Below are 26132 nucleotides of genomic sequence, written 5' to 3'. Positions count from 1 at the left end.
CAAATAGATAAAACTGGAAATGAAAAAAGAGACGTTACAACTGATACTACAGTAATACATAAGACTAATGTGAATAGTTATAGGCCAACAAATTAAATAACTTAGTAGAAATGCTTAATTTCCTAGAGATACACAATCTACTAAGATTGCTTCAGGAAGAAATAGAAAATCCAGACAGACCAATAATGAATGAAGATTTTGAATCAGTAATAAAAGATCTCCCAACACAGAGAGCCCCAGTAGCAGACAGCTTCACTGGTGAATTGTTTCAAACATTTAAAATGAATTAATATGAATCTTATTCAAAATCTTCCCAGAAAATAAATAAGAGGGAAAACTAATTTTACAAAGCCAGCATTAGCCTGACATTAAAATCAGACAAAATACGAGAAAATTCCAGACCAATATCCATAAAGAATATAGATGTAAAAATTCTCAATAAAATACTAGCAAGTCAAATTAAAAGACACATTGAAAGGATTGTACATCATTATCCAAATTAAATTTATCCCTGAGAAATGGGAATGTTTCACCATAAGCAAATCAAGAAATGTAATACATCACATGAATGAAACAAAGGGTAAAAGTCACACAATCATCTCATAGATATGGAAAAATCCTTTGACAAACTGTGAAATTCTTTCATTATTAAAAAAAAAAGCTTAACAGATTGAATATAGAAAGGAGATACCTCAACATAATAAATGCCATATACAGCAATCCCACAGCTAACATTCATTCAATAAAAAATTGAAAGCTTCCCCTCTAAGGTCAGAAATAAGACACAAATGTCTATCTCATCACCCTTATTCAATATAGTACTGGAAGTTCTAGCTAGAGCAATTGCACAATGATATAAAAATCATCTAGATCAGGAGAGGGGTAAAATTGCTGCTAATTGCTAATAATATGATAGTATATGGGATTCCCCAAACTGTTAGATCTAACCAACTAATTTAGTAAATTGCAGGATCTAAAACATACAGAAATCAGTTGCAGTTCTTATACACTATTCTTAAAACATCTGAAGAAGAAACAAAACAATATCATAGGATAGAAAATAATATAATATCCAGGAATACCTTTACCAAAGGAGGTCAAGAATTTGTACAGTGAAAAATATAAGGCTTTTAAAAATGAAATCAAGGAAGACATAAACAAATAAAAAGCATCAATGTTCATAGATCAGAAGAATTAATACTGCTTATCTGTCCATTTGACCCAAAGTCATATATAAATTCAGTGCAATTCCTATCAAATTTCCAATGACATTCTTCACAGAAATAGGAAATACAATACTAAAATGTGTATGGATCCACAAAGACCAACCCTGAGTAACCAAAGCAAACCTGAGGAAGAAGAACAAAGCCAGAGGTATCACCCTTTTGATTTAAAATTTTTACTAAAGAGCTATAGTAATCAAAGGGCTTCCCAGCGGGCTCAGTGCTTAAAGAAACTGCCTGAAATGCAAGAGATGTGGGTTCAGTTCCTGGGTCAGGAAGATCCCCTGGACAAGGGCACAGCAACCCACTCCAGTATTCTTGCCTGGAGAATCCCATGGACAGAGGAGCCTGGCCGGCTACAGTGCATGGGTCACAAAGAATCGGACACGACTCAGGGCAGAAGCAACTGAGCACAGTACAGCATTGTAATTAAAACAGTATGGTCCTGACATGAAATGACACATAGACCAATGGAATAGAACAGAGAGCCCAGAAGTAAACTGCAGAATATATTGTCACCTAATATATGACAAGGGAGCCAAGAAAAACCAATGAGGAAAGAAATGATATTACGGAAACTGGATAATGTGTAGTTACAAAAAAAATCAGACCCTTGTCTCACAACCCACAAAAATTAATTTCAAATAGATCAAAGACTTAACAGAAGACCTGGTACCATAAAACTTCCAGAAGAGAATGTAGGGAAAAAACTCTTGACATAAGTCTTGACAAAGAGTGTTATTTTATTTATGAAACTAAAAGAACAACCAACAAAAGCAAATTTTAAAAAATGGGATTTCATCTGGCTTAAAAGACTCTGCACAGGAAAAAAAAAAAAAAAAGTAACAATAAAACGAAAAGATGACCAACAGGATGGGAGAATATTTTTTAAGGCATATATCAAGGGGTTAATATCCAAACATATACAGAACTCATATAACAATAATAAAAAGAATAGTCTGATTCAAAAATGAGTAGAGGAACTAAATAGTCATTTTTCCCAAAAATGCTTCCAAATGGCCAACAGATACAGAAAAAGATGCTCAGTATCACTAATCATCAGAGAAATGCAAATCAAAACTGCAATGAGATATCACTTCTAAACTGTTAGAATGGCTATCTTCAAGGAGACAAGTGATAAATGCTGGCAAGGAGGTAGAGAAAAAAGAACGTTTGTAGAGTGTTGGTGAATGTAAATTGGTTCACCCACCATGATGAACAATATGGAGTTTCCTCAAAAACAAAAAACAAAAAAAAAAAACATAGCACTTCCATGTTATCCAGCAATCTCACTCCTGAATATATGCCCCCTCAAATCAAAACAGGTTACCAAAGAAATGTTAGATACACTCCAATGTTCACGGCAGCATTAACTACATTAGTCAAGGTTTGGAAAACTGGAAACAACCTTAGCACCCATTAATAGATAAGGAGATAAAAATACATATACATATACACAATGGAGGATTATTCATGAGACACAAGGAAACCTTGTCTTTGCAATAAAATGAATGGACTCTGAGGAGATTATGCTAAGGAAAATATATGACAGAAATAAATATTGTATGATATCACTTATATGTAGGATCTTAAAAGTGGAATTTGTAAAAGCAGAGAATAAGGGTAGTCATTAGGAGATGGAGGTTGAGGGGATAGGACAGGTATTGTTTAAGGGTACAAACTTGCAATAAGCAGTAAAAAAAATTCTAGAGATCTAATGCACAGTGTGGTGATTATAGGCAACACTATTGTATTATAATCATCAAAACTTGCTAAAACTATAACTTAATTATTCTAACCACTAAAAAGAGATTATAGTTAGGTAACAAGACAGAAGTGCTAATTATCACTACAATGGCAATCATATTACAGTGTATAAATAAATAAAATTAGCATGCTGTACACTTTAAATTTACATAGTGTTATATATAAAATACTCTTCAGCTTAAAAAGAAAAAATAAATATTGAGAGAATAAACATTGCTTCAAAAATTGTGTGAAATTGAATTTACAGTAATCATAACCAAAATCTCTCTTGTGCTATGCTACCCCTCTTTTTTTTTTTTCCTCTCTCTCTCTTCTCTTTCCATCTCTTATCCCAGGGGGAGAAAAAGTACCATGACCTCGTCTCTGTAATATGTTTTCTGGGATAAGTTTCCTGTAAGGTTATAACACTTGCCTCTTTCAAACTTGTAGTCCACTTGCCTGGTTAACAAGTCACCGCCCCCCATCTAAATAGCACAGTATTTGTTTCATAGCAAATATAATGAAGTAACACATGAATAAAGCAGATAATACAATTTAGGGAAGTTCAAAGGAGGAAGAAATCATTTTTGAAGTTTGTGATTGAGAATAATAGGCTCAAAACAGTATGTAATAATATACGGGAAATGCCATGGGAGACTGATCTGGAAACCTTCATGACAGAGATAAAATATTAAGTGTGTAGGAGTGTATATGTCTATTTGTAAGCTGTCTAGATGGGAAGTTCCCACAGGGTCTCAAGAGCGGATACAGCTCCCTATTTGTTCAAGAATCCCAGCCTTGCCATCTGCTATGTTGGTTTTGAGGCAATATATTTATAACTTTAACCAGTTGTTAGGTCGGTGTAAAAATAATTGTGATTTTGTGTTGTTGAACTTTGCCATTTGATAGTGGAATACATTCTTTAAAAAATGTGGTTATGGTATACATCATTTTAACGTGCATTTCTCATTTTATGCTTTTTGCTAATGACTTCTTACTTGCTGCTTATTTTATATTTACTTTAGACTATAGAAATGATACTAGACATAAAGCAAATTTGAGAGTTTTTTTTTTTACTGGAATTCAAATGGGTCATAAAGTAGTAGAGACAACTTGCAACATCAACAATGGATTTGACCCAGGAGCTGCTAATGAACATACAGTGCAGTGGTGGTTCAAAAATTTTACAAAGAAGATGAGAGTCTTGACCATGAGGAGCCTAGTGGCCAACCATAAGAAGTTGACAACAACCAATTGAGAGCAATCTTTGAAGATGTTCCTCTTACAACTACCTGAGAAGTTGCCAAGGAACTCCGTGTTGAACATACTATGGTTGTTTGGCATCTGAAGCAAATTGGAAAGGTGAAAAAGCTCAATAAGTTAATGCTTCATGAGCTGACCAAAAATTAAAAAAAAAAAAAAAAAAATCATTGATTTGAAGCGTCCTCTTATTCTTCCCAGCACCGAATCATTTCTAGATCGGATTGCAATATGCAACAAAGAGTGGATTTTATAGGACAACTGGGGTCAATCAGCTCAGTGGTTGGACCAAGAAGAGGCTCCAAAGTGTTTCCCAAAGCCAAACTTACACTTAAAAAAGGCCATGGTCACTGTTTGATGGTCTGCTGCCCATCTGATTTACTACAGCTTTCTGAATCCTGGTGAAATCGTTACAGCTGAGAAGTATGCTCAGCAAATCAATGAGATACACTGAAAACTCCATCGCCTGAGGCCTGCCTTGGTAAACAGAAAGGGTCCAATTCTTTTCCATGATAAGCCTCACCACACATCGCACAATCAACACTTCAAAAGTTGAATGAATTGGGCTATGAAGTTTTGCCTCCTCTGCCTTATTCATCTGACCTCTCACCAACTGACAACTACTTCTTCAAGCATCTTGACAACTTTTTGCAGAAAAATACTTCCACAACCAGCAGGAGGCAGAAAATGCTTTCTGAAGTTTCCTTGAACCCTGAAGCACAACTTTTTATGCTATAGGAATAAGAAAACTTATTTCTTTTTGGCAAAAAATGGATTGATTGTAATGTTTCCTATTTTGATTAATAAAGATGTATTTGAGCCTAGTTATAATGATTTAAAATTCATGGTCCAAAACTACAATTATCTTAGTACCAACCTAATAAATTATAACAGTAGAAGACTTTCAGAGGTCTGGTGAGGTTTTAAGTAGTCTATTCTCTAAGAAGAATCCTTTCCAATAAATCATCTATTCCAGGTCAATCAGGGCAAGCGCCTATCATGAAATAACTTTATGGTTCTGTGGTCTTGAGGAAAACAGCTTAAATACAACTTGTGGTGTCCCATCATGATCCTATGAGACTAACTCGCTACCCATCCATAACTGCTGGACTCCAAGTTCAGCTCTGTAACTTAGAAATCTCTGCAACTGTTCTCTGCCCCAGCTGTCAAGTTGCCTCCTTTCTAGTATTTTCTGTTAGCCAGAGACACTAAATCCCTAGATCTTAATCACTTGGAAAGAATTCCTATGTATGGATCCTCTGCCTTCATAGGTTCATGATTCTAAAATGTTTAATCTATCTGAAAGGCTGTACTGTCTCTGTGCCTTATTATCACTCTGGTCTTTAATTCATCAAACACATAATACTGCTGACTTACATATATGAAACTGATTCTTCCTAGTCTTAAATTTTGGTTAAATTTGTTCAGGTTTTTGAGATATACTCAACTTATAATAAATCAAGTGCATTAAAAGTATATATTTTAGTGAGGTTTGATATACATGGGTATCCCTAAAACTATCATTACAATAAAGATAATAAACATATACATTTATCCCTAGTTTCCTCATGTCTTTTTTTTTCTAATTGAAATATAGTTGACTTACAATGTTGTAACTTATATCTTTTCAGAATCTCTTCTTCCAATCTCTCCCCATTAATACCTATCTCTTATTCTCCAGGTCATACCCATCTGCTTGCTCATTCTCACTGCAGATTCTTTTTAATTTTCCAATTATTTATATAAATGGAATTATGTGGTATATACATTTGGGTGGGGTTTGCTTTTCACATGACATCATTGTTTTGAGATTCAATCTATGTTATTGTATGTGTCAATAGTTCTTTCCTTTTTACCACTGAACTTTTCTATACCACCATGGATACATCAACGTTTGCTGATCCATTATCTTTTGATGACATTTGGGTTGTTTTTGTTTTTTGCTATTATGATTGAAACTGGCATAGACATGCATGTACAAGTTTTTGCATATGCATTTTTATTTTCATTTTGTCAGGCGAGTGTATGCTCCTCGGTTTTTTGTCTGGTCACAACAAAAATTTGGAGAGACGGACATTGAAGCCCCCTCGGTGGGTCACAGCTCTTGGGTCTTGGACAGACCAGTGTTATAGCTCTTAAATAAACCAGTGTTACAGCTCAGTGTTACAGCTCTACTTTATTTAGATGATAGCAGGAAAATTCACCTTCGAGGTGTGAGGGCACGTCGATCCAAAGACGGGAAGAGAAGAGCGCCCCATCGTGCAGGAGAGAGAGAGAGAAGAGAGCTTTGGCTCTTCTTTTTATATGTTTCTCTGTCCCTGGGCCTGTCTTATGTAAATTGGGCCAGCCAGGAGTGTTGTTTGTTTTACCTGAGGTTCTCACTCAGGTCCTCGGACCTTCCTTTGTTCTATTTTCACTGGCATTTCCCTTCCTTGTCTTTTAGCCACCGCCATTTTGGACTCCTTTTCCCTATTCTAACTGCCTAACAATTTGGTGAATACTAGAGGTGAAATGGCTAGGTTTTAAGGAAGGCATATGTTTAATTTTTAAAGAAACATTTTTCAAAAGTGGTTGGACTATTTTACATCTACCAGCAGTGTGTGAGAGTGAAACTTGCACTGAATTCTAGCCTATACATAGTGTGTTCAGTTAATTTAATTTTAGCTCTCTAGAGCTAACATACTGCTTTCTTTTGAGGTATTAATTTAGTATATTTTTAAAGGCTTCATACTCAGTGGAGATAGAAGAAGGTGAAACAATTCTGGGCGGGGGGCGGGGGTGGGGATGGAGAAGCTATGAGAAGTGAGGGGAGGGAAGGTACAGAATCAAATATGTGAAGAAGTATGTGAATAAATGTAGGTACACAAATTTAAATGGTTTTATTTAAAAAAAATAAGTGCCCACTGGGGAGGTAGAAATTTAAAATAGTGAGTATTAGTATTATTTGTAGAAAATAGGAAGAATTTAAAGTCTATATAGTTGACCATTGAATGACACAAGTTTGAACTGTGTGGGTTCATGTGTATATGGACTTTTTAAAAATAGAAATACTGCAGTTCTATGTCTGAGGAGGCCTTACAAATAGCTGTGAAAAAAGAGAAGTGAAAAGCAAAGGTGAAAAGGGAAGTTATTCCCATTTGAATGCAGAGTTCCAAAGAAGAGCAAGGAGAGATAAGAAAATCTTCCTCAGCAATCAATGCAAAGAAATAGAGGAAAACAATAGAATGGGAAAGACTAGAGATCTCTTCAAGAAAATTAGAGATACCAAGGGAACATTTCATGCAAAGATGGGCTCGATAAAGGACAGAAATGGTATGGACCTAACAGAAGCAGAAGATATTAAGAAGAGGTGGCAAGAATACACAGAAGAACTATAGAAAAAAGATCTTCAAGACTCAGATAATCATGATGGTGTGATCACTCACCTAGAGCCAGTCATCCTGGAATGTGAAGTCAAGAGGGTCCTAGAAAGCATCACTATGAACAAAGCTAGTGGAGGTGATGGAATTCCAGTTGAGCTATTTCAAATCCTGAAAGATGATGCTGTTAAAGTGCTGCACTCAATATGCCAGCAAATTTGTAAAACTCAGCAGTGGCCACAGCACTGGAAAAGATCAGTTTTCATTCCAATCCCAAAGGAAGGCAATCCCAAAGAATGCTCAAACTAATGCACAATTGCACTCATCTCACATGATATTTAAAGTAATGCTCAAAATTCTCCAAGCCGGGCTTTAGCAATATGTGAACTGTGAAATTCCAGATGTTCAAGCTGGTTTTAGAAAAGGCAGAGGAACCATAGATCAAATTGCCAACATCTGCTGGATCACCAAAAAAGCAAGAGAATTCCAGAAAAACATCTATTTCTGCTTTATTGACTATGGCAAAGCCTTTGACTGTGTGGATCACAATAAACTGTGGAAAATTCTTCAAGAGATGGGCATAGCAGACCACCTGACCTGTCTCTTGAGAAACCTATATGCAGGTCAAGAAGCAACAGTTAGAACTGGACATGGAACAACAGACTGGTTCCAAATAGGAAAAGGAGTATGTCAAGGCTGTATATTGTTCACCCTGCTTATTTAACTCATATGCAGAGTACATCATGAGAAATGCTGGGCTGGAAGAAGCACAAGCTGGAATCAAGATTGCTGGGAGAAATATCAATAACCTCAGATATGCAGATGACACCACCCTTTTGGCAGAAAGTGAAGAGGAACTAAAAAGCCTCTTGATGAAAGTGAAGGAGGAGAGTGAAAACGTTGGCTTAAAGCTCAACATTCCGAAAACGAAGACCATGGCATCTGGTCCCATCATTTCATGGCAGATAGATGGGGAAACAGTGGAAACAGTGTCAGACTTTATTTTTCTGGGCTCCAAAATCACTGCAGATGGTGATTGTAGCTATGAAATTACAAGATACTTACTCCTTAGAAGGAAAGTTATGACTAACCTAGATAGCATATCAAAAAGCAGAGACATTACTTTGCCAACAAAGGTCTGTCTAGTCAAGGCTGTGGTTTTTCCAGTGGTCATGTATGGATGTGAGAGTTAGACTGTGAAGAAAGCTGAGCACCGAAGAATTGATGCTTTTGAACTGTGGTGTTGGAGAAGACTCTGGAGAGTCCCTTGCATTGCAAGGAGATCTAACCAGTCCATCCTAAAGATCAACCCTGGGTGTTCATTGGAAGGACTGATGTTGAAGCTGAAACTCCAATACTTTGGCCGCCTCATGTGAAGAGTTGACTCATTTGAAAATACACTGATGATGGGAGGGATTGGGGGCAGGAGGAAAAGGGGACAACAGAGGATGAGATGGCTGGATGGCATCAAACTTTGGGTAATCTCTGGGAGATGGTGATGGACAGGGAGGCCTGGCATGCTGCGATTCATGGGGTCACAAAGAGTCAGATATGAATGAGTGACTGAACTGATGCAATCTTTGCTTGTTTAAATCCATGGATGCAGAACCACAGATCATGAGGACTGACCATGGATTTTCCATGGCACAGAGGGTCAGTACCCCTAGCCTATCAATGTGTTCAAGGGTCAACTTTGTATGGGAAAACAGTATAACAAAAGTGGTGTTAGACAGACTAGTCACAGGTTTTCAGTATTGGTGATCAAAAGAGTTGGAGAAAAATAAATTACAATAATAGCAATATTCCAGGCAGAAGTTAATGAGAAACGATTGGGATTTTAACAAGAAAAAGAAAAAAGAAATCAATGAAGACTTCCAGTGTTTCATAACTGACTAGATGGGATGTAGGTTATGGTTTCTGGTTTGTATTCCTTGTACTTGTTAATGCTTCTATCTCTCTCTCTCTCTTTTTTGGCATTTTTCACAATAATCTTATGTCATCTTCTCCTGAAGAATTATGAAATGAACAATTAAAAAAAAAAGAGAGAGAATTTACATTTTAATACTTAGTATTAATCTGCAGTTGTTTGAGAAATAGTATGATGATAGACTGGCTGACAGTAGTGTAGAACATGAAAACAGGGTGTGGTCTCCCTGCCTGGGCTGGAGCGGAACTGATGCCACAAGTTTCATCTCTCTGAGCTTCCATTTTGAGTATTCCAGCATTCCCTTCTCTGAGGGTCTGCCTCAGTGGTTTGTGAGGATTAGCAGCCTTGTTCTTGGCATTTGAGAGAAATGAATTGTAAATTCTCAACGACTTCATGTCTTTCAGCCTAGCAGCACTTCCCCAGGGTGTAAGTGCTGAGATTTTTAACAGTTTTTCATGTCAAAGATTGGTAACCATATATATCTGGAGTGTTTGAAAGCCTGTGGCTCCCTGTCCTTCAGCACTGCAGCAGAAAGCTTGAGTTGAGCAGAAATTAAACAGAGACAGGGTTTTCTGTTGGCCTGATCTATGGGAGGAATTTGACTGAAAAGACTTTGTCTTTGATGATGAAGTTCCTGGCATCTTGATGCTGGCAAGGGCGGTAAAGAAGACAATGTTAACAGCACAACCCCGTAGCTAGTGTTCCCAGGGCATTTAATGAATCCTGGAGACATCATCTACTCAGCTGAAATGCTGACATATGAGTCTGTTTTAACACCATGACTGAGGCAGCATTCAGCACCAACCTCGTATCACATTATTAGGGGAGAGAGAAAGTACTGGGAACTTTTAAACTTGAAGCCTTATCAATGTTGCTAGAGAAGTTTGGCTAAAGACAAAGAAGAAAAGGAAATATATGCCCATTTGAACTCAGAGTTCCAAAGAATAGCAAGGAGACATAAGAAACGGTTCCTCAGTGATCAATGCAAAGAAATAGAGGAAAATACAAGGGGAAAGATTAGAGATGTCAAGAAAATTAGAGAGACCAAGGGAATATTTCACATAAAGATGGGCACAATAAAGGACACAAATGATATGGACCTAACAGAAGCAGAAGATATTAAAAAGAGTGGCAAGAATACACAGAAGAACTATACAAAAAGATCTTTATGACCAAGATAACCATGATGGTGTGATCACTCACCTAGAGCCAGACATCCTGGAGTCAAGAACCAGAGTTCAAATTGCCAACATCCTTTGGATCTTCAAAAAAGCTAGAGGAGATCAAGCTGCAATTAGGAGAAAGGCATTTCTATAGGGAATGAACTAGATAGATACATAAACTCTAAGTCTAAAGGTGAATCCCATTTTTTCCCCCCATCAGAAGATTTTTCACTTGATTTTGGACATGAAGTTCTCACTGGTTGACTCTTCATTTTCTTACCTAAAAATGAGGCTATAAAGCATATTTTAGAGCAAATCATAAATTAAATAATGCAAACTATCTACTGTTGTGTTTGATAAATATCAGGCATGGATGATGGACTCATTCTAGCCTGAACAAACATTTTGCCTAAAATGGCACTTAACCTGGTTCTGCTCTGAAAAAGATGTAAAGGCAGAGGCTTTAGCCAAAGAAGAAATTATCCTTTCTATATCTCAGGGAAGGGATAAGATGGGCTAGAGAAAGAAAATGCAAACAAGCTTGATTTCACCAGTTGCCTGCAGCCTGGTTCTTCCTGCTTCTTAGCTGTCTTTTAGACACTTGCCCAGATCAAGTTCAGCAGCTGTCATGAAGTTTCTGCTTCTAGGTCATATGGGTAAGACATTTTGCTGGTAGGATATACCTGGATTCTACTGTTTTGTGTGTCTAGATGGAATAGAATTCTTATTTTTTAGTACAGTATCATTCTTTATCATTAGACTTTCAATTTTGTGTAAGAGAATAGCCACTTTTGCCTTGCAGCATGTAGTTACTTCAACTACTTGTAAACAGTGAGAACAAGTTCCTTTAGGGGTATATGGGCAAATTCCTTTAGGCACTGTCCTTAGGCAAATTTCTTGATCTCTCATTGGACAAATTCCTTTACAGCACTTTTGTGAGAATCCCACAGGACAGTGTATACGAGAGTAACTTGAAGAGTAGAGTGCCAGAAGGGTACGGAGCATTATTAAAGAAACTTTCTTTAGTGGATTTTCAAGTCACTTTTGCTTTTGTTCTTCTTACCCAATAATTAACTGTCCAGGAGTGTTATCCTTGTCTTTATAGGATTTATCTTTCCACATCTGTATGTGGAATAAGCAAAAATTCACCGAAAAGCCTTTACATTTGCAATGAAGACCCTGAAGATTCCAGTGCACTGGGCATTTGTTTTTAATTTGCATATGAGGTAACTAGAAGTGGGAGGCAATTATAAGTGATTTAGTGTAAAGTGTTTTGGAAACTGATAGATCCCTATTTATCACCTTGCTTCCACTTGTAGATATGTAATACAAAGGAAAGCAAATTCCCCTTTCAGAGTAATGAAGGTGGCAACAGAGATTCTAATTTCCCAAGTGAAACACTTTTTACACCTTGGTAGCTTTGGGAGACAGGTCTGAACCTCATTAAACTTGCTGTGTGTTGTACATGGACAACCTAATTCAGTTCCTGTAAAAATAGGCAAATAGGCCGTCAATGTAAATTAAATCCAAAGGCAATCAACTGTCACCATGGCTCTATATTACATGAGCATTTATCTCATAAATGGGAAAGTGAATTAAATTGTTAATTTCAATAGCAATTTCAGAAAAACAAGGCCCAGGCTGTAGGAGTCAAGAAGAGAAGATGCTTTTCATATGCTTTTCTTCATATGAAATATAATATTCTCCTTCTGAGGTTCACATTTTCTGTGCAGACTTCGCTTTTAAAACCAGATTTCTCTGAATTTCCGTTTTGTCCTCCTTTACAGTTTCTAATTTAGCTCTGGACCCGGGGGTGACCTCTGAGCCATTCTCTGAACCGTGATCAGTGATGTACAGCACCGTCTACTGTGGGGCCCTACTCAGTATTTCACAAGGAAAGCCTGAGAACTAGGAAGGCGGTGCACACGAGGTGTGCGCAGCTGGGCATCGCCGAGTGCTCTCTTACCCCCGCTCATGTCTCTGTCTGCTCTTCACTCGCTGCCAAACACTCCAAATTCCATCATATTGAGTAACTTGAAATCCTTCGTTTTGTGTTTTTTTAATCTTTTTCCCACAGGTAATCTTTATTTGAGACTGTTCCTAATTCCATTTTAAAACAAGAGCACAGTGTTCCATCCTTCAAGATTTAAATAGTCTGTGTGCCTTATCCATGAAGCAATTGACCTGCACTGTGGGCCTGCTCCTGATACATAGTTCTGTCACAGCATTTTTAGACGGCGTCAAGACTGTCTTCCTCATCACGCTTCTATCTTCCTAATGGAAGACTAGGGTATTTGGCTCATTTTTTTTTTTGCTAATGTTAAGTACCATGCCTGCACAGAGTATATACCCAGGACGTTATTCTATAATTTTTAATTGAATGAATGACAGCTGATAAATAAGAGGAAGGTATTAGTAGATCTTTACTTTCAGTCTATAGACTCTTTTTGGGGCTTCCCCTGTGGCTCAGTGGTAAAGAATCTGCCTGTAATTCAGAAGCCACAGGAGATGTGGGTTCGATCCCTGGGTCAGGAAGGTCCCCTGGAGGAGGGCATGGCAACCCACTCCAGTATTCTTGCCTGGAGAATCCAATGGACAGAGGACCTGACAGGCTATAGTCCATAGTGTCGCAAAGAGTCAGACATGACTGAACACACATGCATAGGCTCTTTTTATTTTATTTTTTAATTGGGATATAGTTGCTTAGGCTCTTAATCTCCAAAGCAAGTTTTAACACAATCCTGATTCTTGTACAGAAGTAAGTGGCCCACCCCAGAGAGTCTGCATGCACCATTGTGGACAAAGGCTTGGACAGAAGCTCATCAGAGTATGAATAGAACATTTTGCAATCCTCCATGGACAGGAGACGATGGTGAGCTATTGACACTACTCAGAGTCATTTCCCACTTGCCCTCCTCACTTCCCTTAGAGGCTTTCATGGGATTTCTCATTGTCTTTGGGGTAATTTCTACTTAACTTCCCCCTATAAATTTCCCCCAAGTTGTACAAGTCAAAAAGAGAAGAGTGCTTTTCTTCCTGTGAATAACATGACAAGGAAAAAATACTAGAGGATAATAATTTGCTGTTTAGAGAAAAACTTCAGATATTCTATTCGACACCTTAGCAAAATTCTTGTTTATTCTACTTGGACGAAAGAAACTTCCATTTAAGAAATGGGCAATACACATGTAAATATTGTGGCAGCCTGGAGGTTTTCTCCCTGGATGTACACTAAATCCCCTACATATGAATGATTTCCCTTCCAACAGAGAATTTGTAAGTTCAGTCTGTAAGTTCAACAAAGTTAGCCTATGTACCCAACTAACATATATAGTAGTGTACTGTGAGAAGTGTATAATATTTTTCACATAAATAATACATTAAAGACAAACACAAAAATAAATAAAATGATTTTCATCTTACAGTACAGTATCTCGAAAATACGGTGGTACAGTGCAACAGCCGGCACACAGGGGTTGGTACTGATTAAACAGGGAAGAAGAGTTACCGGCTAGAGGAGAAAGTGGAGGTCGAAGATGGTAGAACTGAAGGGTCAACAACAGGAGATGGAGGGCAAGCTGCAATTTCACTCATGCTTGACGTTGATGGAAAGCAGTTTAGCACTGTTGAAACTGAACAACTTGAAGGTTCATGTGTAGTGGACTAACTGTAATGTGTTGAAGCACTCTCCATTGTCCACAAAAGGGGGTGTGTGGGGCATTAATCATATAAAAAACAAGGAGGACAGAAGGTACCCAATTAAAAAAAAGTATTTTTCTTATTGCTATTTTTCATTAAAAATGGAAACTAGGATAGAAACAGTTGTCACTTGGAAGTTAAATTATCCAGCCATCAAAACTCTTATAGTCAGCTATAATACCTTTTTTTCCTCTTATAAAATGAGGATGTGCTGTGTTGTGCTTAGTTTCTTAGTAATGTCTGCATTTTTGTAATCCGTGGGCTCTAGCTTTCCAGGCTCCTCAATCCATCAGGATTCTCCAGGCAAGAATACTGGAGTATGTTGCCATGCCCTCTTCCAGGGGATCTTCCCAACCCAAGGACTGAAACCAGGCCTCCAGCATTGCAGGTGGATTCTTTACTATCTGAGCCACAAGGAAAAAAAAATGAGGGTAATACTACCAAATTTACTGTTTTTTGAAGGAGAGTAATTAGGTCACAATCATTACCAGAAATTAATCCATCTAAGTATCTAAGTAATAGTAAATGGTACTACTATCAGCATTTCTCCAATCGGTAGTGGAAAGGAAAATCAAGTTTCACTGAAGTCACCATACTGCTTTCTCTTCCTTCCTCTGTGGGATGACTGTCTTGCTTCGCTTGTGTAAATGCTCCTCAAACTATGAAAGCTCCTTTACGCAGGTGACCATTGGCCTCCTGGACGCCACCTGTGCTACATCAAGCCAGGCTTTGCAAGAACTAAAAATGACCTGAAAATGTCTATAACAACTGCCCAAGGAAGCTTAGAGTAAGGTTTTAGAGAGTTAATTCAACCTTGGAATTTAAATGAAATAAAGGCATGTTGACATTGCTTTGACTCAGAAAAGTGTTCCTAAAATCTTGTTTGTTTCAGTCTATTGTTTTTAAAAATTGAATGTAACAAAGAAAATGAGTAAGTGAAAAAAGTCTTCCATAAAGCAAATGATATTTTTGTAAATATTCATCTTCAGACAGTTTACACTAAGATACTTACATATCCAGGAGGTGGTCCATTACAGTTAATTGATTCCCTCATTACCCAGCAGTTTCAATTGGTGGTTCTCATTTTGTTAACTCATGGCTTATAGAAATCTGTATCCAGTGCCTCCTATCACTGTATAAACTGTAGTGCTATGCTGTGCTCAGCTCAGTAGCTTCAGTTGTGTCCGACCCTTTGTGACCTATTGACTGTAGCCTGCCAGGCTCCTCTGTCCTTGGGATTCTCCAGGCAAGAATACTAGATGCCCCTCCTCCAGGGGATCTTCCCGGCCCGGGCATTGAACCCATATATCCGGTGTCTCCTGCATTGCAGGCAGGGTCTCTACCCACTGAGCCACCTGGGAAGCCCATAAACTGTATGCCAATTTTATGTTAGTGCTGTCCCAACTAGATTATTAACTGAGGGTACTAACCCTGCCCAACAGATTTCCTGCTTTATTTGTAGGGCACATAAATGGTACTTAATAAATGCCACTGGATTTGAGTCCTTTCTGATATTCATGTTAATGTAGTTAATCTGTTTGTGACCAAACATAGAAAAGACTGAGATTTGACCAAGAAAATCATGGGACTCTTCAGGAAAAGTGTGCAAGGTGAATTATGACAATATCATTGGGGAAGAGGGGCAAAATGAGGATTCAGATAAGCAAGCTAACCAGCGCCATTTAAATCGTATAATCTAGACTGATGCCTATTCCATCTCTGCAAAGAACTGTAAGTTTTTAAAAAACCATCATATGTAATAATTCATATCTTAATCTCAGTTTATTCCACAATAAACTATCCTCATTACCAGCAAGTCCAAGCAGCAGTGTGTTTTCCAAGTGTTGGCAGGTTTTGTGATAAGAAGTTTATTCCTGCTAGGCCAATGTTGCACACCAGCCATCTCATGTGAGAAGGCAGTGGGACTTCTCAGGTAGTGACTAGACAGGCTCCAGAAATAATTCATCCTGAATCTGCCAATTTTCAGGGTTGGAAGATTGACATTGATAAAAATGGCATCCACAGCTTGGACTTCATTTCCTTCCTTAAAGAGAGCTCCTAATATCATAGCCTCCCACTCACTTGCCAGGGAACTTCTTTTTTTTCGATGAGGTTCTTTATATTTTTCTTCTCTTTTGATGGGTGCTCTTGATAGATGGTTAATTCAAAATAAAGAGGAACTTACACAAATTAGGAGAGAAAGTCTCTTGGAAGCAAGTCTTCCACTAGAGTATAAATTGAAACTGGTTAAATGATTTCATAACATGTCTGTGAAGTCAGTCTAACAGAAATCCTTTACCTCTAAGTAGAAGAGTTAATGACTCTACGATTAACTTCCAGTGTTGGTTTCAGCTTGTGATTCTAGGTCTGACTCACTGGAGACAGTTGGCTTCTTCTCATTAGGAGCTGGTTTGGTGCAGTGGGGCTCAGTGCCTGTGGCGGCCATGTCTGCGATCTGTCTGAAGGAGGGACATATGCTGGGCCTCGGGTGAATCACATTGGGTAATTTACAGAAACTGTTGAGAGCAAGAGAAATGAGTACTGTCTTTTAGGACTTATCAAAGGAAGGGATACGAATTTCAGTGTCATAATAATTTTAGAGCAAAAATACCAGGGCAACTATTTCCATCCATTTATTCATAGAGGCTGAAGTGTCCATTTCTAGCTTCTGATTTACACATTTCATAAAGTCTGTGGAAGTGACATGGGCCACCTGTCTCTAATTCCCCATATCAGTAATTCCATTTATGCTAGGCAGAGGCTATTGGATATTTTTGTTTAACTGTTTGATAGATTATTATCTTCACAAAGAGATGATAACTTTCTTTTGAACTGTAAATAGATACTAAAGCCCTATGTTCACTGAGATAGACCTATACTTCATATAGCTTTATGTCTCTTAAGCATAACACAATCCCTGGATCTCTAGGAGTTCCCCTAGCTTTTCATAGGAAGCCCAAGAACTCTAATTCCTGGTGCCAAAGATAGGTTATCTTTTTGATCAAACTAGTCTACTAAGGTTCTCTTAAACTCTTTTTCAACTGGGCTTCAAGTTATGAATTTCTGTGTTCATTTCTGCATTATTCAGTTTTGGCAAACTACTGTTATTTATTTTAGCTAGAATTCCCTCATCCTCCATATCTGATCACCCTCAATATGTCATTGAGATCCTTAACATTCACCATTACCTAGGCAGTGTTGAGGTAGGAGGGAAGGGGAAAGAGAGCAGCCTTTAAACGAATGATAGATTTATTAAGTATACAACATAAATGGATTAAAATCAACTAGATCCAAGATGGCAGGAGATTTGACATCCAGTAGACCTTGAGTCTTAATAATATGCTCATTATACAATCAATTCATTAGCTAAATGGTACATCCACAGGAGCCATGACAATTCCAAGCTTGACCATAAAAGACCAAAAAGTGGGCAGTGGCTCAATGCCTGGAAATCCCCCATCCCTTTTCCTGAAATAGTTGGAATGATCTTCCCACTCATTAGCCTATGAAATTACCCAGCCCATGAAAACTAACCACTCCATATTTCAGGGCAACTTTCATATTCTGAGATGGCCCACATTCTGTCTGTGGAGTATGTTTCTCCCAAGGATGCTCTTGCCTTTTGAGATAGATCAAATTCAGCCCACAGTACATGCATCTTTGCTTTCACTTTACTATGGGTCGCTCCTGAGTTCTTTCTAGTGTAAAGCCTAGACCCTCACTCAGTGGCCCATCTCAGGAACTCTCTCAAGACCTGGGACATGACCATCCTGTCACACCCAATTTTTCTGTGAAATCTTTACAAAAGATATTAATAAGCTTACTTCCTTCCTGTCACTTTGCCTCTTGCTGAATTCCTTCTGTGCTAGGCATACAAAACCCGAGCTTCATGAAGTCCTGAGACTAGGCATGTGGTTTCAGCTGGGAAAATATGAATTTGAGTCCCTTTCTAAGCCAGAGAGTATGGGTTCAAGTCCTATCTGAGGCAAAATTGGGTTTGAGTCCCATCTGATGTGTGATAATTCAGTATTTGATCACCCTGATCTGCCTTCAAAAACAACCCTGTTAGGTTGAATTAGCCAGAATTCCCCCCAAACTCTTATATGTACTCTTAGTAATTCTTCAGCCATTGACTTCTACCCTAATCCTTGGATATACATTCTCTTTTGCTCATGTTGTATTTGGAACTGAGCCCAGTTCTATATTGAGGTCTCTTTTCCCCTAATACAATAGTTCTGAATGATATTTGCTTTTACCACTTTAATTACTATTCAACTCTGATATTCTTTAACACTAATAAAGATAAAGGGCAGACTTACAAGATTTTTCTAGCAGAATAAAAATGCCAGGCATACAAGCCAACTATATGGAGTTTCATAGGAGTTGGTGATTTCTCTGAATTCCTACCTCCTTCCCAACTTGATTTAACAATTGCTGAACCTTAGAAGAGATGGAGAAGTAGGAGATTGTGGGTTTAAACTGATAGCCACATCCACAATTTTGTAAACTGAAAATAGACATTAAGCAAAATAATAATATCTATTCTTCATCTGAACAAGAAGGCTGAAGAATAGCATACATGCTACCCTTAGATAAAGGCCATTTATAATGAGCACATAGACTGCTCAAAGGATGTCTTTTTAAATACAGGTTCTTCTATCATACTTGTGAAGTAGAGTTTGAAAATAATTGTATAAAGTAAATGCCTTCTTAATTTTCCTTTGCCTTAATTCATTTAATAAATTACAAAGTATTAAATGACAAATACTCTTATTTTACATTCTGTGCAGACAGGAAAATGACTCATAGAACTTACTTTCACTATTTAAAAGTTATCACCATCAACAATTCAAGAGCAGTACTTAGCATATCAAACTCAAATTATCAAAGACCCCAAGTTGCTTTAGTCTATTTGAGCTGCTATAACAAAAATACTATAAAGTGGGTATTTATTCATAAACATTTGTTCCTGACAGTTATGGAAAATCCAAGATAATGGCACCAGCAGATTCAGTGTCATGGGACCTTTCTTCCTCACAGTGCTGCCTTTTCCTGTAACTTCACGAGGCAGAAGCAGCAAGCTAGGTCTTTGCATGTGTGCTAAGTCTCTTCAGTTGTATCTGACTCTTTGTGACCCCATGGACTGTAGCCTGCCAGGCTCCTCTGCCCATGGGATTCTCCAGTCCAGAATACTGGAGTGGGTTGTCTTGCCCTTCTCCAAAGCTAGGTCTTTGGGTCTCTTTTATGATGGCAACAGTGGAAATCTTGAGGACTTCACTCCCATGATCCAAACATCTCACAAAGACTCTCATCTCCTAATACCATTATCCTAGGGGTTAAGATTTCAACATATGAATTTGATGTGATGCAAAAATTCAGACCATAATATAGATCAATAGTTTCCTATTGGTAGGTCTACACTTCCTCAGGTCAGCTTTTGTTTTTAAACTTAGCAAGCAGAAAGTGTTAACAGTGCATATTATGTACTTGTTGCTTAACAAAGCCATTTTTGTCTCCTATTCTCTTTCAGGAAACACATAAGTTAAGGGCAAGGTTTCCTTCAGGGAGCCATTTACAGGTTTTGTTAGGGTAAACTGATATTAACATTGGTGAAAGAAATACCTTGATATTCTTTTGTCAGAAAATCCCCTTTCTATATATATAGCCGAAGGCATTATTTTGTGAGCTGTATTCTCTTCAAAAGCCTGTCATCCTAAAATCAGATAATCCATATTTGGTGCATACTAGTGGTATGATGGAAAAATAAGCAAAATCAGATGCTATTGCTGTAGAGACAAACACATACAAGTAAGAAAAAATTAATTATGGCATTTATATTAAATATATAAAATATATTTAATTGTCTGTAATGCTCTCTGCCAATAGAATGGGAAAGACTAGAGATCTCTTCAAGAAAATTAGAGATGCCAAGAGAATATTTCATGTAAAGATGGGCACAATAAAGGAGAGAAATGGTATGGACCTAATAGAGGCAGAAGATATTAAGAAGAGGTGGCAAGAATAACAAAAGAACTGTACAAGAGAGATCTTCATGACCCAGTGAATCACGGTGGTGGAATCACTCATGCAGAGCCAGACATCCTGGAATGTGAACTCAAATGGGCCTTAAGAAGCATCAGTATGAGCAAAGCCAGTGGAGGTGATGGAATTCCATTTGAGCTATTTCAAATCCTGAAAGATAATGCTAAGAAAGTGCCACACTCAGTATGTCAGCAAATTTGGAAAACTCAGCAGGGCCCATAGGACTGGAAAAGATCAGTTTCCATTCTAAATCCAAAGAAAGGCAATGCCAAAGAATGTTCAAAGTACCACACAATTGCAGTCACCTCACACGTTAGTAAAGTAGTGCTCAAAATTCTCCAAGCCAGGCTTCAGCAACACATGAATCGTGAACTTCCAGATGTTCAAGTTGGTTTTAGAAAAGGCAGAGGAACCAGAGATCAAATGGCCAACATCTGCTGGATCATCAAAAAAGCAGGAGAGTTCCAGAAAAACAGATACTTCTGTTTTATTGACCGTGGCAAAGCCTTTGACTATGTGGATTGCAATAACCTGTGGAAAATTCTGAAAGAGATGGGAATACTAAACAACCTGACCTGCCTCTTGAGAAACCTGTATGCAGGTCAGGAAGCAACAGTTAGAACTGGACATGGAACAACAGACTTCTTCCAAATAGGAAAAGGAGTATGTCAAAGCTGTGTATTGTAACCACACTTATTTAACTTATATGCAGAGTATATCATGAGACATGCTGGGATGGATGAACCACAAGTTGGAATCAAGATTGCTGGGAGAAATATCAATAACCTCAGATTTGCAGATGATACCACCCTTATGGCAGAGAGTGAAGAGGAACTAAAAAGCCTCTAGATGAAAGTGAAACAGGAGAGTGAAGATGTTGGCTTAAAGCTCAATATTCAGAAAACGAAGATCTTAGCATCTGCTCCCATCACTTCATGGCAAATAGATGTGGAAACAGAAGCTGACTTTATTTTCTTGGGCTCCAAAATCACTGCAGATGGTGACTGCATCCATGAAATAAAAAGACGCTTACTCCTTTGAAGAAAAGTTATGACCAACCTAGAAAACATATTAAAGAGCAGAGACATTACTTTGTCAACAAAGGTCTCTCTAGTCAAGGTTATAGTTTTTCCAGTAGTCATGTATGGATGTGAGAGGTGGACTATAAAGAAAGCTGAGCACCAAAAAATTGATGCTTTTGTACTGTGGTGTTGGAGAAGACTCTTGAGAGTCCCTTGGACTGCAAGGAGATCCAACCAGTCCATCCTAAAGGAAATCAGTCCTTAATGTTCATTGGAAGGACTGATGTTGAAACTGAAACTCCAATACTCTCGCCACCTGATACGAAGAGCTGACTCATTTGAAAAGACCCTGATGCTGGGAAAGATTGAAGGCAGGAGGAGATGGGGACGACAGAGGATGAGATTGTTGGATGGCATCACCGACTCAATTAATATGAGTTTGAGTAAACTCTGGGAATTGGTGATGGATAGGGAGGCCTGCAGCAGGGAGGCCTGGTGTACTGCAGTCCATGAGGTCACAGAGTTGGACACGACTGAGTGACTGAACTGAAAGCTCCCTGCCATGTCAATTATTGCAAACCTATGAAGCCAGTGCTTGTATATTACTACAGAGAATAGGAAGCTATCTTTGCATTTTTGTTATCTGACCATGGGATAAAATGTATGCTACTTTCTTTTTATACTGGAGTTTTTCCAATTAATTTCTGTCAGTTTGCGAATTTTCACGGACATACGCTATACAGTTCAGTTCAGTTCAGTCCCTCAGTCATGTCCGATTCTTTGCGACCCTGTAAACCTCAGCAAGCCAGGCCTCCCTGTCCATCATCAACTCCAGGAGTTCACACAAACTCATTCCCATTGAGTCAGTAATGTCATCTAACCACCTCATCCTCTGTCGTCCCCTTCTCCTCCCACCCTCAATCTTTCCCAGCATCAGGGTCTTTGCCAATGAGTCATCTTTTCGCATCAGGTGGCCAAAGTATTGGAGTTTCAGCTTCAACATCAGTCCTTGCAATGAACACCCAGGACTGATGTCCTTTAGGATGGATTGGTTGGATCTCCCTGTAGTCCAAGGGACTCTCAAGAGTCTTCTACAACACCACAGTTCAAAAGCATCAATTCTTCAATGCTCAGCTTTCTTTATAGTCTAACTCTCACATTAATACATAACTACTGGAAAAACCAAAGCCTTGACTAGATGAACCTTTGTTGGCAAAGTAATATCTCTGCTTTATTATATGCTGTCTAGGTTGGTCGTAATTTTCCTTCCAAGGAGTAAGCGTCTTTTAATTTCATGGCTGCAATCACCATATGCAGGGATTTTGGAGCCTCCCCCCTGCAGGCCAAAATAAAGTGATCCTTTTTCTCCATCTATTTGCCATGAAGTGATGGGAGCAGATGCCATAATCTTCATTTTCTGAATGTTGAGCTTTAAGCCAACTTTTTCACTTTCCCTCTTTCACTTTCATCAAGAGGCTCTTTAGTTCCTTTTCACTTTCTGCCATAAGGGTGGTGTCATCTGCATATCTGAGGTTATTGATATTTCTCCCAGCAATCTTGATTCCAGCTTGTGTTTCATCCAACGCAGTGTTTCTCATGATATACTCTGCATATAAGTTAAATAAGCATGGTTACAATATACAGCTTTGGCATACTCCTTTTCCTATTTGGAACCAGTCTGTTGTTCCATGTCCACTTCTAACTGTTGCTTCTTCACCTGCATATAGGTTTCTCAAGAGGCAGGTCAGGTGGTCTGCTATGCCCATCTCTTTCAGAATTTTCCACAGTTTATTGTGATCCACACAGTCAAAGGCTTTGCCATAGTCAATAAAGCAGAGATAGATGTTTTTCTGGAACTCTCTTGCTTTTTTGATGATCCAGAAGATGTTGGCCATTTGGTCTCAGGTTCCTCTACCTTTTCTAAAACCAGCTTGAGATGGATGAAACTGGAGCCCATTATACAGAGCGAAGTAAGCCAGAAAGATAAAGACCATTACAGTATACTAACACATATATATGGAATTTAGAAAGATGGTAACGATAACCCTATATGCAAAACAGAAAAAGAGACTCAGATGTATAGAACAGACTTGTGGACTCTGGGAGAAGGCGAGGGTGGGAATGTTTCAAGAGAACAGCATCGAAACATGTATATTATCTAGGGTGAAACAGATCACCAGCCCAGGTTGGGTGCATGAGACAGGTGCTCGGGCTTGGTGCACTGGGAAGACCCAGAGGGATCGGGTAGAGAGGGAGGTTGGAGGGGGGACCAGGATGGGGAATACATGTAAATCCATGGCTAATTCATTTCAATGTATGACAAAAACCACTGCAATGATGTAAAGTAATTAGCCTCCAACTAATAAAAATAAATGGGAAAAATAAAAAATAAAAAAATTAAAAAAAAATAAAAATAAAAATAAAACCAGCTTGAACATCTGGAAGTTCACGGTTCATGTGTTGCTGAAGCCTGGCTTGGAGAATTTTGAGCATTACTTTACTAGCATGTGAGATGAATGCAACTGTGTTATATTTTGAGCATTATTTGGCATTGCTTTTCTTTGGGATTAGAATGAAAACTGACATTTTCCAGTCCTATGGCCCCTGCTGAGTTTTCCAAATTTGCTGACATATTGAGTGTAGCACTTTCACAACATCATCTTTTAGTATTTGGAATGGCTCAACTGAAATTCCATCACTTCCTCTAGCTTTGTTCATAGTGATGCTTCCTAAGGCCCACTTGACTTCACATTCCAGGATGTCTGGCTCTAAGTGAGTGATCACACTGCCGTGATTATCTGGGTCATGATCTTTTTCATAGTTCTTCTGTGTATTCTTACCACCTCTTCTTAATATCTTCTGCTTCTGTTAGTTCCATACAATGGCAAATATCCACAGCTGTAATAAAACCAAGGTTTTTTTGTTTGTTATTTTTTAAAATTATGTGTCCAAGGTCTAAAAGTATCTTGTTTACCTGTATCAAATTCTAAAGTTACTGCTGGTGATTTGATCAAACATCTAAAGAGAAATGATTTAAATAGGTTATATAATAAGAAGAGGGGCTTCCCAGTTGCTGCTAGTGGTAAATAACCTGTCTGCTAATGCAGGAGACATAAGAGATGCAGGTTCAATCCCTGGGTTGGGAAGATCCCCTGCATGAGGGCATAGCAACCCCTCAAGTATTCTTGCCTGGTAAATCCCATAGACAGAGGAACCTGGCAGGCTACAGTCTATAAGGTCACAAAGAGTCAGTCATGACTGAAGAGACTGCACACAGGCACACAGTAAGGAGAAGGTTTATAGTTATAATTTGTCCTGAGGCTAATAAATCAACTTTAAAGGTCACTGATTAGGTATATGACAACATTTCTCTTTTGCTTCCATACAAAATTTCTCTTTGTGTCTGAATAATTTTGCTGCCAAAATCTTGGCTCTCTGTGCATCAGTGCCTAAAAAACAAAACAAAAACAAACAAACAAAAAAAATGGAAACAGGGTTGTGGAGAAAAAGTGACTGCTTCTTTGCCAGGCAAAGAGGGAACACAGAAGGCTAGTGCCTGAAAAATTATGCCCTCCTACCTGGGAAATAGATCTAATAGTCCATTAGACTCCTACTATTATGCTACTGTGTGTGTTGTCGTTCAGCCGTGTGTGTCGTCGTTCAGCCGTGTCTGACTCTTTGTGACCCCATGGTCTGTACCCGACCAGGCTCCTCCGTCCATGGGATTTTCCAGGCAAGAGTACTGGAGTGGGTTGCCATTTCCTTCTCCAGGGTGAAAGGTCACGCTGACTGCCCCCGCCGAAAAGTACCAGATAAGTCCCAGGGACAGACATCCACCAATCAGCAGCCCGTTGCCAGGCAGACTGATGGACGCGAAGGTGCCAAGACTCAGGCCAATCAAGAAAAACCGACACAGGACAAAAGGCCAATCAGCACCCTAGAGCCTGATTCCAACCATATTCGAAAAGGTCCCGCCGCTTCCATATCTACCAGGGTATATAGGTGCCGCCCCCCTTCTCCCTGGTTGCAGACCCCCGCTTCTCCCCCGCTCGTGCCTGGGAGCTCTGCCCAGGAGCGATTGCCCAATAAAGCCTATTAATACCCTGGCGCTTTCTCTGTCTTGCCGCGGCGTTCTTACACAGGGGATCTTCCCGACCCAGGGATCAAACCCGGGTCTCCCACATTGCAGGCAGACTCTTTACCCTCTAAGCCACCAGGGAAGCCCATTATTCTATTAGACTCCTACTAATAACCTATTAGTCTCCTACCTGTGGAGAGATCTAATAATCAGGGAGGTGATAAACATCAAGGCAGTGACTGACCTGCACTCTTCCGATGGGTTGGTGGTGAGGTAAGCAGGAGTTAGCATCAGGGACCTTCAGGTTCCAACTGCTCTGAGCTTCTGGGAACCATATCATTGTTAATCATTAACTTCTGACACTTTGAGGGGGTTTGTTATCTGCAAAATAGCTCAAAGATATTGTTGTGTGTATTATTTCATGGAGAAGCAGGACTTTGCCCCAAGGCTGCACTAAGGATTCTTTGTTTTTCCCGTGTTTTGCATTTCCTTCCTTCCCTAATTAGCAACTGCTTGAGTCTGTCCCTGGAACTCAGGGAAGGTCAAAGAGGCTGGATGAAGGCTATTTCCTGTAATAAAGAAATAAGGGCACAGAAAGGCCTTTGTGCTTGGG

Source organism: Odocoileus virginianus, chromosome 13 (assembly GCF_023699985.2).
Source record: "Odocoileus virginianus isolate 20LAN1187 ecotype Illinois chromosome 13, Ovbor_1.2, whole genome shotgun sequence".
Lineage (NCBI taxonomy): Eukaryota > Metazoa > Chordata > Mammalia > Artiodactyla > Cervidae > Odocoileus > Odocoileus virginianus.
The sequence above is the reverse complement of the archived record's forward strand: the minus strand, read 5'-3'. Positions refer to the sequence as shown.